At 37.7% G+C, this 22,427-nt stretch overlaps 1 protein-coding gene across 5 annotated transcripts in view; it reads left to right on the top strand.

The window, feature by feature from the left end:
- HTR1F (5-hydroxytryptamine receptor 1F) overlaps positions 1-22,427 on the top strand; it is a 120,436-nt gene that overhangs the window by 48,787 nt on the left and 49,222 nt on the right. The window lies entirely within an intron of this gene.

The raw sequence follows: 22,427 nt of genomic DNA, 5'->3' as shown, positions 1-22,427 counted from the left end.
ATACTCGGGTACATCGAGAATTCAGATGACCGAGAACTAGAATGTCACATCAACAACTCTATTTAACATAACTGAAACTTTTCACTTAAATTTGAGGAGACTGAGGCATTTAATCCTTTCCTTTACTAAAACCACAAGTTTCTTTCTAGAGAGCCTAGAAATAAAAACATTTTCTTCACTCAGAATGAAAGTCCAAAATTTGGTATGGTAGAAACACACAGAGGAGTTGAACTTTGCTTACAACATTGTTCACAGGTTGACAAGGAGGTAAGTTTGCTACATGGTTTTTCTTTACTTTTATTAGTTAAGAGAGAACTTAAAAATCATCCTTTCTCCTTAAAAAATGAAGTTAAAACTCTTCTTCAGTCTTAATCAAGAAGCTGTTCTTTCCAGTTTCCTGATATGTCAAGGTTGGATAGAAAAGTCCTGAAAATTGCAACAAAACTGTGTGGTATTCATTAGATGTCTGAGGTAATTAAAAACCTTCTGGCTTAGCCTTGACATTTTTTGAAACTGCTGAATCACCTTTTTGTATTGTCACAAAGCCTGAAGAAAGTAGGCTTTGAAAGAAAAGAACCTGTTTTAAGAGCAGATGAACTGGCACTTATGTTAACTTCTTTACTCCATTTATCTAATTTACTGAGGAACGATACATCCAAAGAATTACGACACTGACTACTTGGCCTTGCTGATTTTGTCTTACCTTGTTAGTTTTCAACCCATCAAAGAATGTAAGGGCTAATATAAAGTGTCCTTCTGGTAGTTCATGGCCTCACATGGGAGTGTTTAAGCTTTTTATTATATAACATTTGTCTTTACGAGAGAAAGTTCTCTCAGTCATGGTTAATAAATGCCTGGAAGCCTAAATTGTTATAAATGTGTATCCATTACTTCGATTTGTGTTTCGTAATTGATTCATCCTGAGGCAAAACAGGGGGAAATGCATGCTAACATAATTTTGTTCTAACGGTATTTAAGTTTTGTAATTCTTTAAACGAATTAGTTAATTGCTACCCACTGTTGACATTAGGTAACAGTAATGTCTGCAGATGTTTAGGACTTGTATATGTAACGATTACTATCTCCATACTCACAGGAAGCACTCTTATGGTATATGTGAAGATACGATGACAGTACTCAGAAGTTTACAGTCTAAAAAAACCCAACAAACATTTTGTGGAGAAAAATAAAATTCCACAATTATAATTTTTTTTTGAGTTTAAAAATGACTCCTATTTGCAATTTCTCCTTCTCTTTTGCTTCACTTTGTGTAGTCCACATGATAGCAATGGATCATTAGGAATAATGTACAGTCAGTCCTTCAGCATGTTCAAAAAAGAACAAATTTTCTCTTGCTGTAAGATGACGACAGATGTGGAACCCAGGCTAACTTCCCAGCGCAGCAGAGGTAGAAGTAGAGCATCCAGGCAGCCAGAGCCAAGACAGGTGGGGAAATCTTGTCTTTCTGCTCCTCCTGCCAATCCCTGCTTTAAATCCGCATCTGCAATTAGTGATGACATGCTCTATCCTCTTCATACAAGCTGTCTGATGATTGTTATTTCACATGGGAAATAGAAGGGGAAGAAAAGCTCAGATGGAACAAAACTCATTCTTTCTCACAAAAGCATTCAGTAACAAAGAAAGAACAAAAAGCCAGAAAATATGCTATGCAGGAAGATTTGTTTTCAACTAAATATCTTCAGAAAAACAAGTGTTTTTTCAATTAATTGCTACTCTTTTATGGGCTTGAGATCTTGTTTGAGAGTGCAATTTTTATGCCTGCAAAATTAATTGCATACGAAAGTAGTGGCGCCTCTGAGCTGATAGTATTCTCTTTACGTAGTAAAAGAAACAGTGGTAATCATCAGATTTGGTTCTGCAGTTCCATGGTATCCTAAAAATTGTCAGTAAAAAATTACTCACAAAGGAGACCATCCTATTTAACCATTCATTTGCTGTTAATTGTTCATTTTTGCTGCCTTCTTTCTCACCTCAAAAGTTTCATTTAATTTCAAGGCAATCAACATTTGAAAGAGATCATTGATTTAAACACAGATGATATCACATAACATTGCATCCTCAGCTTCAACCTCGGCAATACTTTTTGTGGTCCAGATAGATATCTATTATTAGTATTATTATGCCTATATCAGGTATAGGCATTTTGAGAATATTTCTTTTTCCTTCATTTAAGGCAGGGAGTTTATGACATTTGAGCATAGGCTCTTCCTTCCTATTCTGTGCATTTGCCCTCTGGTCATTGTCAACCCCTGAAGTGAGAATAATGAATTCCTCTTTATTGTACTGTCAGTGTGCTGTCATTACTGTGGATTTTTTCTTCTCCTGGAAGGCTGTTTTGTAAGTTATTTTTAAAAAGCTATGCCACATGCATGTTTGGGGTTTATAGGACGGTATTGATCCATCGTTTTCTGGCATTTTCAATGCAGTCACTATGAATTAAAAGAAAAAGAGAATTCTCAACTAATTAAGGACGTCCAGCCATTCTGGGAAGTATTATCTACTTCAGACTCTTTGCTCCTTTTGTAAACAAACTCAGCTAAAGATCACAGATTGATTTCTGTTTGCCTTTGCGCTAAGGCTGTCATTTTCTTTATGCCACCTCCAGTTCCTGCTGGCTTTTGAGAAGACAAAACCCTTGTATGCGACTCTGAACTTGGGTCTTCTGCACTATAGTGAATAGTGCTGCCAGCTGAGCTTTTAAAACAGCTGTCAGATTCATGTAAAGTTGATTTTTTCCCATAATAATCTTAGCACAAGATACCATTTAAAAAGTCTTATTTAGCATCCTCCACAGAGTAAGAAAATCGCTTTTAGTCTTGCCATGGAATTATTGCAGATGCTATTTTTAACAACAAAGAACCGTGCCTTTGTATTGCACACATTTCAAAGGACTTTCCCCATTGTTTTGCACAAGACCAGAGCCCTCATAATATCAATGTTTCTGCTAAGAAAAAAAGAGAAGGAACTGATAATTCTACTTTTTAGTTATTAGCAGACTTCAGACTGAGATTATAAATATTAAGATGTGAAGCAAGAGAAGTCTCAGGCTTGAGAAGCTATGGAAGTAAAGAACATGCTTCAGAGATGGAGGCAGGTGCAGAAATATTCTGCTGGACTATCTAAACGTAGTTGCTGCCATGCACAAATTAGGATTATTGGAATTTTGAGCAAATGGGAAATGATTTTATGCTGGATAAGAAGAGGCTTAGATCATGTTTAGAAATGTTGGGTCCCAATGTGAACAAGACAAGCCTGCTCATCTGTTAAAACCTTGGCTTCTGTGTATTAAACAACAAAACATCGAGTTCATAGGATTTTGGCATGGAGGATTTCCTAATTTTTTCTCTATGCCTAGTGAGGTCCTGCCACAACAAAAAATACCTTAGTTGTAAACTGCTTATCAATGGTTCCCAAAGTCCTTATTTAAGCAGTTCTGTAACGATTTCCTCTCTGTTCTCAGTTTATAGGAATCACTATTCCAGAAATAGCCGTAGTTACTGATTGAATACTACCTTTTTTATTGGCTGTTTGTGGAAAACGAAAAGAAATCACATCTAGGATGAACTTCACCCGCTGGCTAGGCTGGATTCTTCTGGAGATGTTCATTCAGTAAATGTGCCCTGCACTCCAGGAAATGTGCTGAACCTCTAGGTGCCTATCCCAGGATATTTACTTTCTAATTAAGCTGAAAATGATGGGCAGCAAAAGAATTACATCCACACTGTTATATCATCAACCGGGATTCCCACATCTGCTTGCCCATCCAGACAAGGTCTTTACAAAGAGTTTGCAGGCAGTCTGCAAAACTGCCTGCTCAGAAATGCCTGGCAGCCCACTAGGCTAGATCGCAAGGCACTAATAGTGATCTAAGCACCCAGGTGGTCTCCAGGCACTTCAGAGGACTCACCATCTCAATTTGGATGAGAATGAGGTCACTGGATAGTGGTGCCAACTGGGAAATTCTCAGCTACATAAGCACACATACTTTTGCACTAGAGGATCAGCAGAGAAAAAAGCAGTGCATTTAGGAAGTGCTTGACTGCAGAGAGCTGGCTGTGTGCAATAAAAAGTTAAGGAGGGTGAAAATATGAGGATGCCAAAGCTAGAATGAAAGGAGGATGAGGAAAGGATAGCCTGTAGAGGGAAGGCCTGTAAGAAAAGGCCCTAGATTTTGACTAGGACAGAGGCTTTTATTTGTATTTAAAAAAAAGAGAGAAAAAAAAAGAAAAAGAAATCTCTGAGGTGGGTAAGCACAACCTTGAAGTTCTGATGACCATAAATTCTTACCTTGGAGTGAAATGTATCTTATAAGGCCTCAAAGAGGAATTAGAGCCCAGCTTCCCCTCTTTCCAGCCCTTAAGATAAGCTCTGAAAGATGGAAATCCTTTTGAGTATTTTAAGAAGGCCCTAAAATCATAGCATCCCTAGTACATTCTTGCATTCTCATCCAGAACATCATCCTGCCAAGGGGTTCTCTACCTCAGCCCTGATCAGTTGTTGCTAAGCACCCCTTGCGTGCTTAATGATATACAGTTGAGTACATCATTGCTCACATCTTCAGTACTGTGTATTCCTGTAGCAGCTCATGAGGGGTTTTACCTTTGGTCCTTTCTGGCCTTGCTGAGAAGTAGAGAATTCTCAATCCCAAAGGAAAGAGGTGACAGAGAGAGAGCACGGGCACTCATCCTACTATTTAAACTCTACTATTACTGCCAATAAGGTACATGTTGTAGATTACTTTTCTGTACTGAGGAGACTAGTTTTTAAAATATTTCATAAGTTTTACATATACTAGTGGTGTATATAAAAATGTTAACAGCTTTTACTTGCCCGTGGTTTTTCAACATATAAGGACTAATGTTAAAATTCAAGATTTGCTGGGTACCTCCATGGCATTCCATCAGGCTGCTATTCTTCCTTTAGTGATAAAGATATCTGAACTGCCCAAAACTTGCTGGCAACCACAAGAAACTATGCCACTGACTACCCAAACCTAGGCCACAATAGCATGTAAATGTTACAATAAGTAGGTCTAAAACCATCTTAATAATTTACCCCAGAAAGCTTTATGCTGTGAGAACTCATCTGGTATCAAGTCACAGTCAAATGTTAGTGGAATTATATTCTGGATAAATTACCATTTTATTTGACCATGTGTGAAAAAATATTTGTTTTATTCTTTTTTCCAGGAAATCAATGATCTTTCCTTATTTCTTTTGTCAGTTTGTCCTTTCTTTTGTTCATTTGTCTTGCTGATATTTCTTCTGCTTTGAAAGAAGAACTGCCTTTGATATTTTTTACATTTGAAGCATATTAGCTATTTTATATTTAAAATTAAACCAGCCTTTTCTTGACAAAGAGCTATATTTCTGTTTTTTGCAGTGCATATTTCCAGTATATTGCTTCTTTAGGCAGTTGCTTATTGAGAGCCACTGTTCTCTGGAAAAAAAAAAAACTTTTATATTTTGATAAAGCAAGAAACAATGCCTTGCAGTTCCGAGAACACACACTCTGGCACATTCACATCCTCTGCTTAATAATATGAGGCCTAATACTGCAAAATGCCAAGTGCCCAGGACTCCCACTACAGTCAGTGGGAACTGAGAATATCCAGCACCTCACAGGATGCACTTAGGTGCTAAAGGCATATGATACTCACACTAGACCTGCTGGCTTTGCTAGCCAGTGTACACTTCCTCCTCTTCCCTTTACTGACCTTCAGAAAAGTCCAAATCAGATTTTTCTATTTCCTGAGCTCCTCAAGTGTCAAATCCTGCAAGGTGTTTACTGGTCATTAGCCCACCATTCTGGAGAATTTCACATGTTACCATCTGTGTTCTTATATGAACTCTGTGCGATTTTCCTGACACTAACCAGTAAACCTTTAAAGAATCATCACCAGTTAGCTGAAGAAATCTTGCAAATTATAGATTTGAACTTTTGAAAGATTCTTTCATCTCTGAAATAGAGATCTTTCATTGTCACTTAAAGAGTCAATCTAGATTTATGACCTTTTGCTTTATAGTAGGTGCCATGTAGTGTCCAGTATTGCTAAGGGTGAATTAATTCCTACTTCGATTCTGATCCCTGGGCTTCACAGCAGTCCCTAACATGGAAGATCGTGAGTTGCTTTTTGCACTCATATGTAGAGAATCCATAGGTGGGTTTATGAGGGATATACCTCATTTAAGGGTAATCAAATCCATTTAATTGTGTCTTCCACAGGGCATCTGCAAAGCACTTCAAATAGAGAGTTCTGTTGAGCCTGCTCTGTGGGATTAACCTTTCTGTAAAGTACTGCTTTAAAGCAGATGAAGAAGTAGGAGACAAACTTAGCCAGGTGAGAGTTGAACTACAGAGTTATTGCAGGGCTTGACTGGGCAAAACGAGAACACAGTGGGCAACAGAAAGCTGTAGACCTGCTAGGGAAGAGGAGTCAGAAAGGAGAATCAGTATGAAAAAAGAGGGCAATGGATGAGGGAGGGATGACTGTGTAAAAGCACAGAATGTACCACACCGCCTACAAGGATCAGGCATTGCAGGAGACACTCATACACTGCAGTCCCAGACCCAACTAACCTTTTCTGCAGCCTTGCATATTTAAACACTTAACACCCACTTCAATGAAGGGAAAAAAAACAATGAGGATAATAAAACGCTTCATTTCACAGGTAGATTTTAAAGATCTAACCTTTGTAGTACACTTTGAAGATGAAAAGCACAGCACTGCTCATTATTTTGCTTAACCAAATTTCTCAGTGCCTAAGCTGAACCCCTAAATCTTTTGAAGTTAACTCATCAAAAAGACATATTGTGAGAAGATTAGTCACTTCTGTGTTGGCCTGTAGTAATTTCATGACACGGCATACTTGTTTTTATTTCCCTGTTTGCCACATGCAGTTTTGCAAAGTAACTTTTCCCATATCACATAAATGTAGTTTCTGAATGACAAACAAAAAAAATCAAACCTCCGATTCCCTGTTTCTCATAATGATTCAAATGCAATAGCTTAATGATAGCATCTCATAAAGCACTTAAAACTGGCTTAAATGCAACAATATTTAAAAATAAAAGGGTGAAACCTCATGCAACTGTGTCAGGAGATAAAACTGCCTTTTAATATTGAGACATCTGCAAAATGAAGTATCAAGAAACAAATTAAAATCTTCAGCAGCTAATTGTCTGAACAAATGCACATTAAATGTGATTGCTCATAAATGTACCTGAAAATTACATATACTCAGAGGGAGTGAAGAAATGCACCACTGTTTGATGTTCCAAGAAATTCTTCTTGGGATATTTAATCTCATTATTTTCATGCTACAGAAAGACATGGAGCCTACTGACAAGTTTAATGTTTTCATGTGTTAGGTACTCCTCGCACTCACTACTATCTATAGAAGTTCAGAGTGCTAGTATCTCTCAGGACTATGCCTACCCTCTTGGTGTCTGAAAGAGCTGGCAAAGCACTCTTTAAAATTCCTATTCACAGCAAGACAAGACTCCTGTGCTTATAGCAGCTGAATAATCATCTAACTGATACATGGCAAAACACAGAAATTTCAGTGAAAAATGGGTCAGAATTCAGAAAAATTTCAGCTTTTACAGACATCTGACCCCATGAAGAACATGTACAGATAGGCAAAGATTGTATAATTTTGTACTTATCCTTTTGACTGGGGGCTTCACCTTAGCCAGCAATTCTTCCCAACTGCCAAATTAGGGGATGAACAAACAAAGTACTGGAGGTGCATGCTAAATGGGAGCCCTTCTGACTTGTGACCTCAGCCCACTGCTGTCAAATTTATCTTTTAAAAGAGGGATAAAGAATGCATCAGGAATCAAAAGAATGCATCAGGAATCAAGAGAAATTCATTACAGCTAGAAGGCAGAGTAACCATCAAGACTGCAGGAAAACAGCAAGGCAAAAGATGCTGTTTGTCTCCAAAAAAAAAGAATTACAGCCTGTGAGTTGTGTACTAGCCTGTGTGAAATGCTTACTCTGCTCCATATTGGAGTCAGCTATGAAAGTCAGCAACTTCCAAATCAACTGCAGGTGGGAGATGCAGCTGCTCTCAGCACAGCTGTGCTCACAATAGAGAAAAGGAGGAGTTTTTCTCTGTACCTGGGAAGTTCAGTGGATTCAGGTATGGAGAAATGCTTGGTCTGAAAGCTTCTCTCTTCTATGTTCCCTTTTTCCTAAACATAGCTTTTCTCTTACTATTTTTCAAGAGAAATCTTGGATATTCATTAATCCTAATATAATACCTAAGATAACGTCATAGAGGGATCTTGACAGCTGGAAATTACCTGATGGGAGAAAATGGAAGGAGAAGGATAAACAGGGCTTTTTTTTTCATGGAAATGGGTTTGCTGGTTGTATGCTAGTTTTAAAAAGACAGTGACAGACTGTCAGCTTAAAGACAACAGGTCTTGACAGCATATTTAGCGCACTGAATGCTTTTTAACGTTTTGTGTTATATAAAGCACTTTTAAACCATCTGTGCACCATCAGCAAAAGCCTGCTCTGTCCCAGGCAAAATCTTTTGTGTTTTCTTAGTTATGGGAGTCAATCGAGCCAGATATCAGAATTACAAAACCTGTCTCTGGCTGGAGATACACAAAGTGTCAGCTTCTCCTGTAAGCCCTCTCTGTATTCCTAACTTCCCACAGTCTGTCAAGAGAATCAGCACAGCTCAGTAGGCAGCCAGGGATGCTGGAGAGCATCAAATGGGTGTTATTTTTATGTTAATGCCACTTTTTGTTTAATACTGGGTCGACTCACTGAAGGAAAAAACAACATAAGCTGTGAAGGAAAAGAGAATGTAACTGAAAGGTTAGTGTGTGTCTCATTAGCACTTGTTATAGTCTGGAGAAGGTAAAATACTTTAATGAGGAAAACAAAGAATGCACGTCTTCAAACGTTTCTTCTAAAAACAGACTATATAAGGGCAATTGATTTCTAAGATAGATATAGTTAACACATACACTATCTGCAAATTAAAGACAGTCCAGATTAAATAGAGGCCAGGATGGAAAATAGAAAGCAGGGTTTCTTGATTAAATCAAATTGCCTTCTTCAAGTGGTGGTGTTTGTCATTATTAAATAATTATATGTTTCTTCATGCTGGAAGATGGGCAGTCATTAATACTCTTACTTACATAAGTAAAACAGAGGATTATTCCTTATACCTCCCTCAGGCCCAGTTTTTGTGTACTACAAATCTAGAAAGGTCCTGTACATCTATAGCAATGTACAAATAGCTGAGTTGTCTCAGTTAGTTTTCTTTGATTTCTCAGTTTTAAAAAATAAAGATATCTGAAAAGAGTAAAACAGCCTTTGAGGTAGAGAGCCATAAATACAGTCTCTGCTTTCCATATTGCTGACTTTGAGGCTCAATACTTTTTTCATTATCATCACTGTTTCATGGATTTTTCTTATTTTAATGAATTTCTGTGTTCAGGCACATATCTATTTTCTTGGCTATCTTGCTTTGTTATTCTGATGAAAGCAGTCATCTAATTTAAAATATTAAAATTAAAAATAGCACATGAAAGTTATCTGAAAGACATTGTTTTGGCAGTAGGCACAAATCGAAATGCAACTGTCTAAATACTTGACTGTATATTTTAATAGAAGATTTTGAGTAAAGTTTAGGCATGGAGGGGAAAAGTACTTATCAGCATTTACCATTTAAGTTCTTAGAGTGTTTGTAGACCAGACTTACACATCCTATTCATATATTTCTTACATCTCAGTAAGGTCAAGACTGAAGCTAGTTCAAGCAGACCAGTTAGCTTTTGAAGTCCCTGTCCTTGGAATACATTACAGCAGCAGTATTCCAAAAGGATAACTTGCTTTCAAATCTTTTCTCTGATGCGTAAAGCACCTTCAGCATCAGGTAGGCACATATTATGCCACTTCCTCTTTTACTATCCATGCAAATATTCACAATCTATTTGTGTGTGAATCCACTCAGATCTTTTTTCCTTTGTGGTCTCATGGGGCACTCATTATCACTTATGCTGAGAGTGGTCCATAACAAAACATGCTAAAAGGTCTCTTCACAGGGAGACACAGCAGTCACCAAGCTGCCCAAATTATATTTGGGTTTACTTTCAGTTTTGAATCTTGCTGTTTTTTTCTCAACTCAGTTCAGTGCAATTGATGGTACTTTTCTGAAAGTCCCATGAATAGGGGCCCGAGCATCCTGCAGGATCGCACTGACTGACAAACTCACAGGATAGGGTTTCATCTGTAGCTCAGCTGAGGATATGTCAAGGAGTTTCACTCCTGCAGTGCTCCACATAGCTCAACCCTTAGCTCTTCAGAGCTTATATGCTCTTTCCTCCCCAACCTCCTGGCAGCCACCTCAATCCAGTGACCTTTGCAATGCCGCAGAGGTTGCACAGACCTCTCTAAGACTAAGAGCCATGGTAACGCATCCTGAATGGTTATGAAGCCAGTAAGTCATTTGGGCTCACAGAATCTTCTAAAATATTCAGTAAGATTCTCTGATACCTTAGTTCTTCCCAAAGAGCAATACAATGCAAATTTTAAGTGTTAATCTATCAAGCTCATATATTGCTGCTCTTGTACAGACAGCAAGGATGCTCTGAAATGGCAAGGTTGTGAAGTACTTTGTTTCACTCTTAACAAACACAAGCCCCTTAGCAAGATGGAGACGTAAGCTTACCATCTCATTGTGTAATTCATTCAGAAATAATATGCAGCTTTTCTTTTTTTTTAACTGGCTTTGTATTTGACCACCGTTACTTGCCTGCTGACCGCCTTTTTGTTTTATGGCAGTCTGTCAAACTGAAAGCCAGCAAAATAATGTTCCCTATTTATAGATGGCTCAGCTAAAACAATTTCTGCAATCTGTAGACATCAACAAAGCTGGTAGGTATATGTTTTTCCTCAACACTGAACTACAGTCCATTCCAAATTCTTGGCCACCTGGTTTTTACTCTGTTCCTGTTCACTGACTTCTGTATTTGCACTATTTCAACATATACATTGATCTTTAGTCTTCTGACAGCTTAACAAGAAGTCATCAAAGTTAAGCTTTAGAAATGGAAAACTGAAATGCAGATAGGTCTTACCTGCAGATGGGCTTCATTCTGACCTATTATTTGCCTCCTTTAATATAAAATAATAGCATGAACAGACCATCTTTTCTTCAAGTATTTAGGACTTTCCCTGATATACGCTCAAAGCTTAACAGTCTTTGCTACATTTGGAAGGACTGATAATTTAGACATTATTTTCCTTTCACGTAATACACAGTTCATTTAAAGAGTTTTATCAAATTTCTACCTGTTAAATTTGACTTTGAGATTATTTTCATCATACTGGAACATTCTAACTTGAAGCTAACAAAGTCTCTGAGATGATACACTTCAATGAGAAATTTCGTGTGTTTGGTACAGTTCTGAGGAGGAAGAAAAGAACCCTTCAGAAGATTATGCTTAATGACATTTCTACAAGACATCTGAAAAGCTGACCTTTGCCAATTGCTTCTTTATCATGTAGTGCAAGAAATAGATTACTGCTCTAGGTTAAAGCTGAAGTACACTCTATCAGCTGAAATCATGCAAGTAATAATTCTACTGAAGTCAGTGAACTCCAGGGAGGATAATTTTAGCTGTGAATGAATAGGGTCATTTAAACTTGAGTTGAGGGAAGGTAAATTAGGTAAGTTACTGCTGTTTTTGTAAAATATGTACACTTATAATAATTGGGGAGAAATTGCTCAGAATTTTAAAATGTTTCCAAAAATAAGGGTAATTATTGCTGTGTTTGATAAGTTTTTGTCCAATGTAGACATGATAGTGTCATCACCTAAGCATAGTTAGTTGAATTAAACTAAAATCTGCTCTTGCAGACAGGGTTAGTAGAGCAGTGCTCAGCAGATTTCCTTCTGAAAGGGTCAGCAGACAACCACTCGAATTTGGGATTTTACTCAGGGCCTAAGAAATTTTAAGACAGATCTTTTCTGTTGCACTGTGCTCTACTTCAGAGAATAGAAATCTCTGTTCTTTTCTATAACACCTCCAATGTTGGATTCTTAAGATACATCACAACTCTTCTAAGTTAGAATCTATTCCTGCTGACTAACTGAATAATGCTTACAAATTTCCCAATAGAAAGTTGTAAGAAATCTCTTATCATTCTCAGTCAAAGCTTAGACAGTTGACAGCTGCAAATTTAGGGTAGGATTCACCTGACCAAAGATAGATATGGGTACCTGAGCCAATCACTCCAGGCTTCCTTTCTCAGAAAGGGAGAGAAACAGCCCCCACTTGCAGGATGTGAGTCATCTGGTTCAACAGCCCATGTCTAAAATAGGTCATCAGAATCTCACCTCAGTATTTACTTCACTTCTTTGTCCTCAAAGAGTGCTTAAGGTGCCAAAGGGTGCCTGTCTACCACAGATAAAAGTATCATGTTGCAGACACCTAAAAGGAGATGAGATGAAAATCACCAAAGGTCGCTGGAATATTTAGAGAACTCAAGAGGTTTATTTCCCTGGACACAAACTCCTCCAGGGAACTTCCTCACCTAGCTGGAGTGGGCAACTCCGAGAAGCACTATGGTTCCTAAGAAACATAGTGTGAAAATGTAAAAAACAACCCAAAGTTTAAATACATAGACCGAATCAACATATGGAAATAACTTTTGCTATCTCTCCAGTGCCTGGGAATAGATAACATTATCTGTTGAAGGAAAACTGGTAAACTTTACTTAGGCAAGTAAGAAATCCATGTGTTTTTCTGGATGATATCTCAAAATACCTGTTGTATACTTCCAGAGTCCTCACAGTAGCTGTTTTTAGAAAGGTCTCTGTTGATGTAAGCCTCATCTCTCATGACAGCTAAGGGCTATAAACCATAAAAACAAAGTTTATATGTAAGTGCTGTCCTGAAAGAGTGGGTCTAGCATTAGAAATTTCTCCCCTAGCATCTTTTAGGTCCTTGGAAAGAAAGATCAATACCTCCATAGTGGAAAAATGCATGGCAGCCAATTGAAAATATTACTTATTCCAAATCATACCAGTTTCTCAATATAACTGTAACCGCTAGCAGCTCTTAATGATTAATCTGCTAATATAGTGTTGTTTGACAAAGCAGGATACTTCAGAGTCACGCTGTTGACAAACTAGAGATGATGCAGCACCTAAGAGACTGCTGATGATTTGGAGATGGGAGGACTGAATAAAATGCACTGCCTTGTATTTTTGTTGTGAGTAAACAGCAACTTAGCACTGACAGTCTTTGCAGAATTTATTTTCCAAAATCTATCAAGTCTCTGCCAAGCCTGTTTATATTGTGATTTTTTTTCGGACATTCAAGTTTTAACGAGCTTTCACAAAGATGTTAAGGTTGTGCCTTTTACCAGCAGGATTATTCCATTTCAAAGCCTATTAGAATTCCTTAATGAATAAGAATATTCACAAATGCTTTGTATGAGCAAAAACAATTATAAAGATGATTTAACTTTTCAATGGCTGCTTCTGGAAAAATGGCTTCTGGAAAAATGACTAAAATCTATTTCCGAGAAATGTTTCTCCCTTCTATTCCCACTTTAAGAAAAAATAACCCAAGGCAGACTGAAAAAGTCCACCAGCTGTTTCAGGTTAGCAAACACTACTGAAATAGCCCTGAAAACAGGGCTTTAGAATGGGGATTGTCATACAATCTTAATTAGATCTCTGCCTACTCCTACACCAAATGGAAATAAAGATTTAATTTTCTACTTGTTAAGATCATAAAGGGGCTTGCCATTTACTTGACCAGGCAAAAATTGTCCAGTTTTCTGAGGACAGTTGTAAGAGTGTATAGTATTTCCATCATTTTGGAAGAGGACTTTTTTTTAATTACAAATATTCATGCTGCTGGGGAATCAGACATATTATCCCTTCAACTGTGTCAAAAGCGCTAGCAGCAGGATAGAAAAAACTAACAAAACAGAATCTGTGTGCTTCAAATATAATCATGTATTATGATTAAAACAAATTGTATCACTAAGCAGTTTACATTTTTGTTATTGTAACTTACAAAAAGGAAACTGAAACTTACAACAATGCTATATTTGATCCTGAAGAGACATTAAACCCATATTCAACCCCCCTTGCTTTCAGTTATCTTGATCACTGTCTCCAAAAAATAATTTGCTGATTTTAGTAATTAGCAGTTGTTGCACCAATCCATTATATAAAATAAGGAAGCAGCTGAGAAACCTGGTGTGGATTAAGGCGGAGAGTTAAAATAACAGAAACTGACCATTTAGCAATAACGCTGATGCAAGATGCTGACGTTCTGCTTAGGCAGATGGATTTTGAACTAATCCATGAAAAGAAAAGATTTCACAGTTTTTCTGCCCTTGCTCACAAGACATGTTGCCATTTCAGGATTTGTCTTTTTCCCTTGCTGCTTTCAAAAAGCACAAACATGAACCCAAACCTTGAAAATCTGCAATTTCTGTTTCAAAGGGAGAAAATGGATGCATGATTTGGAGTCTACAGACGTATGTAATAAATAGAATCTAACTCTCAGCATGCCCCTGTAACTAAGCGATTCTATCCAATAGCTTAATGAATTGCTACACTGCATAAACCATGATTATATCTGAGGAACAAGAGCAGAAATATGAAGGTCTATGCACTACATTGTATAGAATTATCCTGGACTGGTTATTTGTTCTTAATTGTGTTATTACAGTAGTGCACAGAAACCCATCTTGTACAGAACGTAGGGTAGCAAATGATCCTTTCTGAAGAGAGCTTTTAGGCAAAATGAAGGCTATTCACAAAAATATTTGTGAAAATAACTGTGGTCCCAGACAAACTGTACCAGTTTAACTAAAATCCTTTAGAAACTCGTTTAGTTATGCCAGGCAACTGAAATGCACTTACATGGGAATTTAATAGTTTACATCTGCCTTCTGTCAAATGCACCTTAAGCTGTAAACTTGCATCCCTGAAATTTTTTGGCAAGCAACTGTTTGATCTCATACATATCTTCCATTAGCCAGAGGTCCCTGGGCCATATGTAATGACTTGAAGCTGACTAAGCAGTGTGGCTCCGATCCCTTTGGAAACAGGATGGCTGATGGCGTTTACTAAGAACAACCTCATTTCAGTGTGAAAAGCAAGTAGAGCAGCATAGCTTTTGCTGACAGTGAGCTATGGCTTCAGCCTGCATTTGCATTAAAGGCAAAAAACAGAAGAAAAGCTCAGTGGCTGCTGGCATGATGAGCAGGTTTAAAACTGCATATGCAAAACTACCCAAGTAACTGTTATACCTCAGCAGTTGACTGTGCTGGTAGGGGACTGATCAATTTAAAATCCCTTTTCCATCCCTGTCCCCACTGGATTTTCTCTCTCTCTCTTTTTTTTTTTTTTTTTTTTTTTTTTTTTGTCTCACTTCAGACCTCTGACCACCAGGATGGGAACTTATTCCCCACAGACATATCTGTTTCCCAGCCTTTCCAGCTTTCCCTTGTCCTTCCATCCTAGTAGTTCTGACAGATTTTTCCAATTGCAATGATAATTAGACTAAGCAGAGACCTAGGGGATGCACAGGAAAGTAGAATTACTTTTCAAGGTGCTGGCAAACTGGAATAAATCAAATAGTAGTCCTCATTTATGACCTATTCTGCCTAGATTTTGAAAAACAATGACCAGGAGATAGCAAAGATTTCCTTCCAGCAAGAATATCAGCTCTGCACCTTCATCAGCTTCTGTCCCCATCCAAAGCACAGAAAAAAACTTTGTAGATATCTACAGCATGGATTTGAAGGAATCCCATGCTCTCCTCACTTTACTTGCAGTGTCTGGAAAAGAGAGCAAGGCCAAGTGAGAGTTTGCGTTTGGGCTTTGGGCTCATCATTGCTGTTGCCAATTCTAGGTAGCTGGATTATGGTCACTTGCAGTTGGGCTATGTACCCTTGGGTTTACTATCAGAATTATAGCATATAGCCCTACCTATTTCAAACAAATTATCCTTTTAACCTGTAAAATATTGGAGAAACATGTTTCCTGATACCTTCAAAATTGAAATGATAGAAAGAGATAGTGCCACAGTTTAGCAGTTTATTCTACAAAAGGGAAAATTATTAATTTGGGGGAAAGGAAAATAGAGGAAAATCCATGTTCCTCAGCTTATCTTAAATTCTAATTATGAAAATGCACAGCATATAGAAGAAAACCTAAGGAAGTCAAAGCTAACTAGAGACTTTTTACATCTTGAACTTGACTAAAGTATCAGGCTAACTTGGTTAGCCTAACTTGGTAACCAGGCTAAGTTGACCCCTGTGTCCTTGTGAGAGGTGTGTTGACTTCTCATTCTGTTATTCGTTCATTCATTAGGAGGCACACAAAGTGACTGATGTTAAGTGACAGCCTTTGTATCCCCGTATGGTATGAGTTCCAGCATCACAGTGTTATCCTATAAAATTCAACAGTGATTCTCCCTCTCACTTATTCTCAACCAAGAAAAGGTAAAGTTTAAACCAGAGGCAAGGGAAACAAATGGTGATGCTGATGAATGGAAATGACAGAGGCGTCTGGCTAACCACGCTGCAGAAATAATCACTAAGTGGGAAACTACTACGTTTGTCACAGTTGTGTGATTACAATTTGCAGGTGATACTTCTGAGTTCTCAACTGCAGCTATGCTTTTCGTTTTCATACTTTAGAAAATGCTGCTGGATTCAGTCTTTTATCATCCCAAACCATATCATTTGTTTGTTGCAGAACTATTCAACGAGACAGAGGAAGATGTTTCAGCCTGGTTCTCCAAGGCTAAAAGCTTCAGTCTACTAACTATCTGGCAAAATCTTTTTAGCTTGAATACAAGGATCCCACTACACTGAGTATAACACTATCTATCTCTGTTAAGTCCTTTATATTTCACTGCTAGGAACCGACAGAAATAAGGTCTTCCATGTTCCTGTGCAGACTCTTTTCAGTGACACACAACTAACATGCCTATACTGGGTCAGACCTTTGCGGCAGTCTCTAAACACAGTCCTAGAGAACTGTCCTAATCAAAATGGCTCAAAAATTCCTGAGCTGGAGGTTACGTATAGAGCCATCACATTCAATAGTAGTGTTGCAGCTTTATCTATGAGAATGCCACCATCCTTTTTCAATCCATTTATATTGTTGACTGCTACAACATCCGGTGGCAATGAATACTGCAGTTTCAATAACTTTATAGCCAGCATCTCATGAATTCTGTAATAGGACATGCAATCTGTCCTTTGTTATTAATGATATGCTTGCAGATACTTCCACTGCTTCCAGGGGAATTTCTCTGTAATTTATCTTTCATAGCTAAAGCAAGAACTAGTTACTTTTGCCCCATCACCTGAGAACGCAGTATATTGAGTGAGAAAACTAGAGGAGAGCATTTTGCTTCTGCATTTCATCACTAAACAGTTCTAAATGAATTTGCTTATCTTCAAATAATCCAATCAGTAGTGGAAATTAAAATTCATAAACTTTATCCAAGTTTATGATTCTTCTTTGCTGTGATAAACATCTGGAACCAGCCAGTACAGTTACAATCTTGGAAGTTATACATAAAATACATTTTTAATATTTTAAGCATAAGTCCATCACAACAATATGAATTTTATTTAAAGCAACTTGTATTTTGAAATCTTTTGCTTAGACTACATTCCAACTGACATTTTAACACTGAAAAAAACTATTTGGCTATACTTTAAAAAAAATACAAAAAGTAACTTTCTCAAAAAAGCTTTGAGAATGTTTAAGACCAGGTCAGAAGTCTAGCATGAACTCATTATTTGCTTCAAAACAGTTTCTTTGGAAGTAATGGGACAGAAAGAAATTAAAAGTCCCTTTAGATTTTACTCAGGAGAGATACTCTTTTATAGGTCTTTGACTCTAAACTTTTAACAGCTAAAATTAGCTTTGCATTATTGAAAAGGATAATGAACCCTCCTTACTATTTTAAGGGACAATATAGTAAATACTGATTAGTTTTAACACATTAGGTTTACAGCAGAAACTTTTCTTAAATCATATTAGTTTGTGTCCAAGAATGATGTCATGCTTTCTTTCAGCTTCACTATTTCCCAGTTTTACAGACATTTCTGTCAGCTTCAGTAATTTATTTCAAAACTTATTAATAATACATATATATACACAAACCTTTATATGCATATTATTTTAGAGCACTACAATTAAAAATAAACCTTCTCTTTCTAAAAATAGACTTTCTCTTTCTCTCCTGCTGCCTCTCAGACAATTTCCTTCTCCAGTAAAAACAGCCTTGTATCAGATAAATCCTGTTATGTATTTGCTGTGGATGTAATAATCATAATATAATTTCTTGTGGCTGCCTCTCTTTCTCTGCACTTATAATGAGATTGTGACATAAGAGGCGTGCAATTTTTACAATATCAGAAAAGTGTACAGGAACATGGTGATTTTATAGTGCTGTAAAATCTGTGTCCTTTTCCCAGGATTTTCTAGACTGCAATATTCAGCTTCATATAATCAAAAAACAAACACATAATTTGTCTGATGGTGATAAGAACGGGAATGATGTAAAATGATCACTATGTGCATTATATGTAAAGTGAATATTTTTTGTTTTGGCTGGTTTAATTTTTTTAAGTCATCCTTACACTGTTCACTGTTGGAAGGACAACTGTATGTCACTGTGGAAATTTTTAAGCCCCTGCCATGCCAGACAGCCTGCCTGTCCAACACCCAGAATATACTGTTTATTCCCAAGGCTCAGATTTATTTCTTAATTAAATCTTGACAGTTAAATTGTAGTTTATGGAAACAGTCTATGGTCCTTTGTGAACTTGTGTCCGTGCATATCAAAAAGGCACTTGGCCAGATGGGTTTTTTTTACAGTTCAGTCAGGTATGCCTTGAAAGCGTTATTATGAAGGATAAGTGGTAGCTATTTGTATTATAAGTACATTACGTATTGCAGGATATCTCTGAGATGAAATACAGAGCTTCTCAGGGGGCCCACAGAGCTGTGAAGCACAATCATAATGTTTGCTATTTTGTTCTGCTGTGAAAACGCACAGTTTACTTAGACACCAAGTTATTTTTCTGATCCACTTCCCTTGATATCAGTAGCGTCTTAACCAACCCATGTAGCCAGTTGTTATTATTACAGTTTTCTTTAATCCACTTCTATGACCTACATTCACTCCTCATCTGCTTTTTAGTGTTTCACTTATAAATAGACATGAAATGCTACTGTTTGACTTCAAGCTTATGTTAATAGATAGCACCACCCACTCCTACTAAAGAGAAATACTATTTTTCATCATCTTACAAGTTTAGAACCATAATTAAGATAAATGTGAAGTACCCTTTAAACATCTCAGTGCAAAGCCATGCACATGTCAGAAGTGCTCTTATTAACATCTTTGTAATAATTATTTTCTTATTCCTTATAGTCACAGAGGTAATTTTCACTAATGAAACAGAGTTAGCATTGCTTTTAAAGGAAAGTGTGACAAAGACAATCTCCATCTTGATTTGAAATTCTGTTTTGATTTGGAGCACTAACAGTCATGACCTTGCTTTCCCTGTGCTTTTTCCTATACAAAATCAAGTACATTAGTAAGAGTGTAAGAGCAGGGATGATAAGCCAGTCTTTACTAGCATGTGAAAACCAAAGGCAAATGCTTTGAACTTCTACAGGGGTAGGAAATACAGGACCTCAGTCAAAAAATGCCAGTAGAGGCTGATGTGCAAATTAACATGGAGGCCCCTTAAGGGACAGCAGGAATCCCCATTCTAATTTAAGATATTCTACAGGGCAATACGTCATTTTCCACACAGAATGAGTTAACATCTTTCATCTTGAAAAAGAAAACATTACATTTGTAGAATAGGCACCTGAAGCTACCTCTAAACTGTCTCTGCAGAGCACACCAAGGAAAAAAGCCTGACTCCAGCAAACTGGTCTTGTACCCAACACTGCTCAGAGCTAGTATCCTTTGGAGCACAGTGGTCCACACACATGCACACGCACACACAGTTTGGTGATAACTGACTACATTCATGGAAAGAAATCCATGGAAGATTGTTGCATGGCCAGAGGCCATCCTGACTCAGGAGGCTCCTGACAGGGCAGGAGAAGATGTTGTGGACTGGGACAGTTCTTGAGGAAAGTGTTAGCTGCACTTCCTTCATTCTTAAGCTTTTCCCTAAGCATACACTTTTGCACACTCTTCTGCCCCTTAGTTCTTATCATCCATTTATTCGTCAGGGCCGAAAACTGACACAAAGATAGCCATGGTGATAATTGCTTGCAGGTCAACAGCTAAAATAAGTTGATGCTTTAAGAAGGCACAGTTAATCATGGCAACTCATTTTACTCATAGATCCATAGTCAGCACAAGAGCTGAAGTCAACAAGCTCTGCAGGTCTGAGCAATGGATCAGTCTCCTGTGTGCTTCCCACAGAGTCACTGCCATGAACTGTGCTCCTTCCTACTTCAATGCAGGCATCACTGTAAACAGTGTCAAGCTTAGCACTGGCAGCACTAGTTTCTTTGAGATTTTTTTTTTGTGCTGGTGTTGCTGGAGCTACGATCCACGGCCAAAGCAATCTTTGGTTTGAGCCTATATGCCCTCTTGGATATTCTCCTTCAGGCTATTAGCCCTTGTGGCATCAGTATGTAGCTATATATTATTCTTGTCTTGCTTTTTAGGTAAAAGTTAGGAATGTGAAAAGCCACATCACAGCCTGCCAGAGTACTGTTTTTATACTGTGACCCTGATGCTCCTGTTACACGACTGTGGTATATCATGAGAGTACATAAAGAATTTGAGTATGCACAGTCTGCTGGGCTACTGTGGGAGGGGGCCAAACACGGTGTCACCTCGTGGCTGGAGCAGACTCTGGCGTAAACTGTCCTGGCTTCTGGATTTGGGTTTCCTGTCAGAAATTGGCTCATGCTGAAAGGGAGCCAATTTCAGTATGTGCACGGTATTGATAATAAGAAGATCAAAGCCCTGGAGTAGAACATGAAGCAAAGAGACAACGTGTAAAGGCAGCATATCCTCAAGACAAAAGGGCAAAAGGGTGAGCGAAAACATGGCAGAATAGGCTGTATGAGACATAACAGTTCACAACCTGCCAAAGCTTTTGATAAGTCTCCTATCCAGGAGAGAATGACAGAAGCTGCTTTTATATATTGCTCTTTGTGGACAGAGTTTGGGAAAGGCGTATTAGAGAATATTAGAAATGCAACACAAAGCTCAGAGGAAGGGCTCTCCCCTGCAGCTGATGTGTAACGATGATAAAGGCAAGCAGCATCCATCATGTCTGTGGGTAAGATAGAATTAAACAGAACAATTGTGTTTCTCAGAAAAGTTTCAATAGATTTTATAAATAGTAGCCCACTAGTTAAATAAAAATAATAAATGTCCCTTCTGAATCAAATTAGTTTTTTTCCCAGGATCCTTAATAATGTAGTAGTAATATCATATAATAGGATATTAACATCTATGCTTGTAAATTATAAGAAAAGGAGACTTTAAAAAATACATTTTAGATACAGTGAAGTTCCAATTTAAACCATAAACTTCCATCAATAAGTATAACTACAAGCAATAGCATTCAAGAAGTTTATCTAAACTAGCAGGCTGATATTTGTAGATGCAAGGTCATTAGAACATCTTCAGAATGATCTCTTGATTAAAAGTGGCATAAACTGAAGGACAACTTAATTTATTCTTTGACACTGAACAAAGAAGGTTCCTGTTGCTCTGAACACCCAAAGTGAAGATTCCGAAAGGAATCCGTTAAGAGTGAAAATATTTCTTGCAAATCTCATCGTCCTAATCTTAGCACAGTAGCTTTTTACATATTAAGGTTTTGCTACTTGACCAGTAAAAAAATCATCACTTTGCAAAAACGCACCAGTACAGCCAGCCATGCACAGGCAACTTTTTTAGACTTATTTGGGAAGGTAAGTCTTGGTTTGTATGCATATGTGTACATGCAGAGCATGCAATAAAGATCCTTTGTGACTGGCTTTGTTGTACAGTCTTTCGCTGGACCATCCTTTGTTATTTTTTCCATGGGACTCTGCCACACTTATTGGTCAAAGGAACCATGCCCACTGAGCGGGCAGATACTTTTCTTTTCCCTGACTAATTTTTCAATCTCTGTGCCTCATTGATCATGCATTAGAATTGCTCCCTTTCTCCTGGCTTTTTCCAGGGGTGCTCATCACCATAGACCTCTTCAGACACACGTAGTGAATGCATCTTCCCCAAACCCTTGTGAGGCTGTTGCGTTGCTCTCCCTTTGAACACAGAAACAAAAAAATTGCCACCAGCATCTAGTAATTGTAGGATCCCAGCTTGAGGAGAGTGTAGCCTTATTT

Source organism: Dromaius novaehollandiae, chromosome 1 (assembly GCF_036370855.1).
Source record: "Dromaius novaehollandiae isolate bDroNov1 chromosome 1, bDroNov1.hap1, whole genome shotgun sequence".
Taxonomy (NCBI): Eukaryota; Metazoa; Chordata; class Aves; order Casuariiformes; family Dromaiidae; genus Dromaius; species Dromaius novaehollandiae.
The sequence above is the reverse complement of the archived record's forward strand: the minus strand, read 5'-3'. Positions and strand labels throughout refer to the sequence as shown.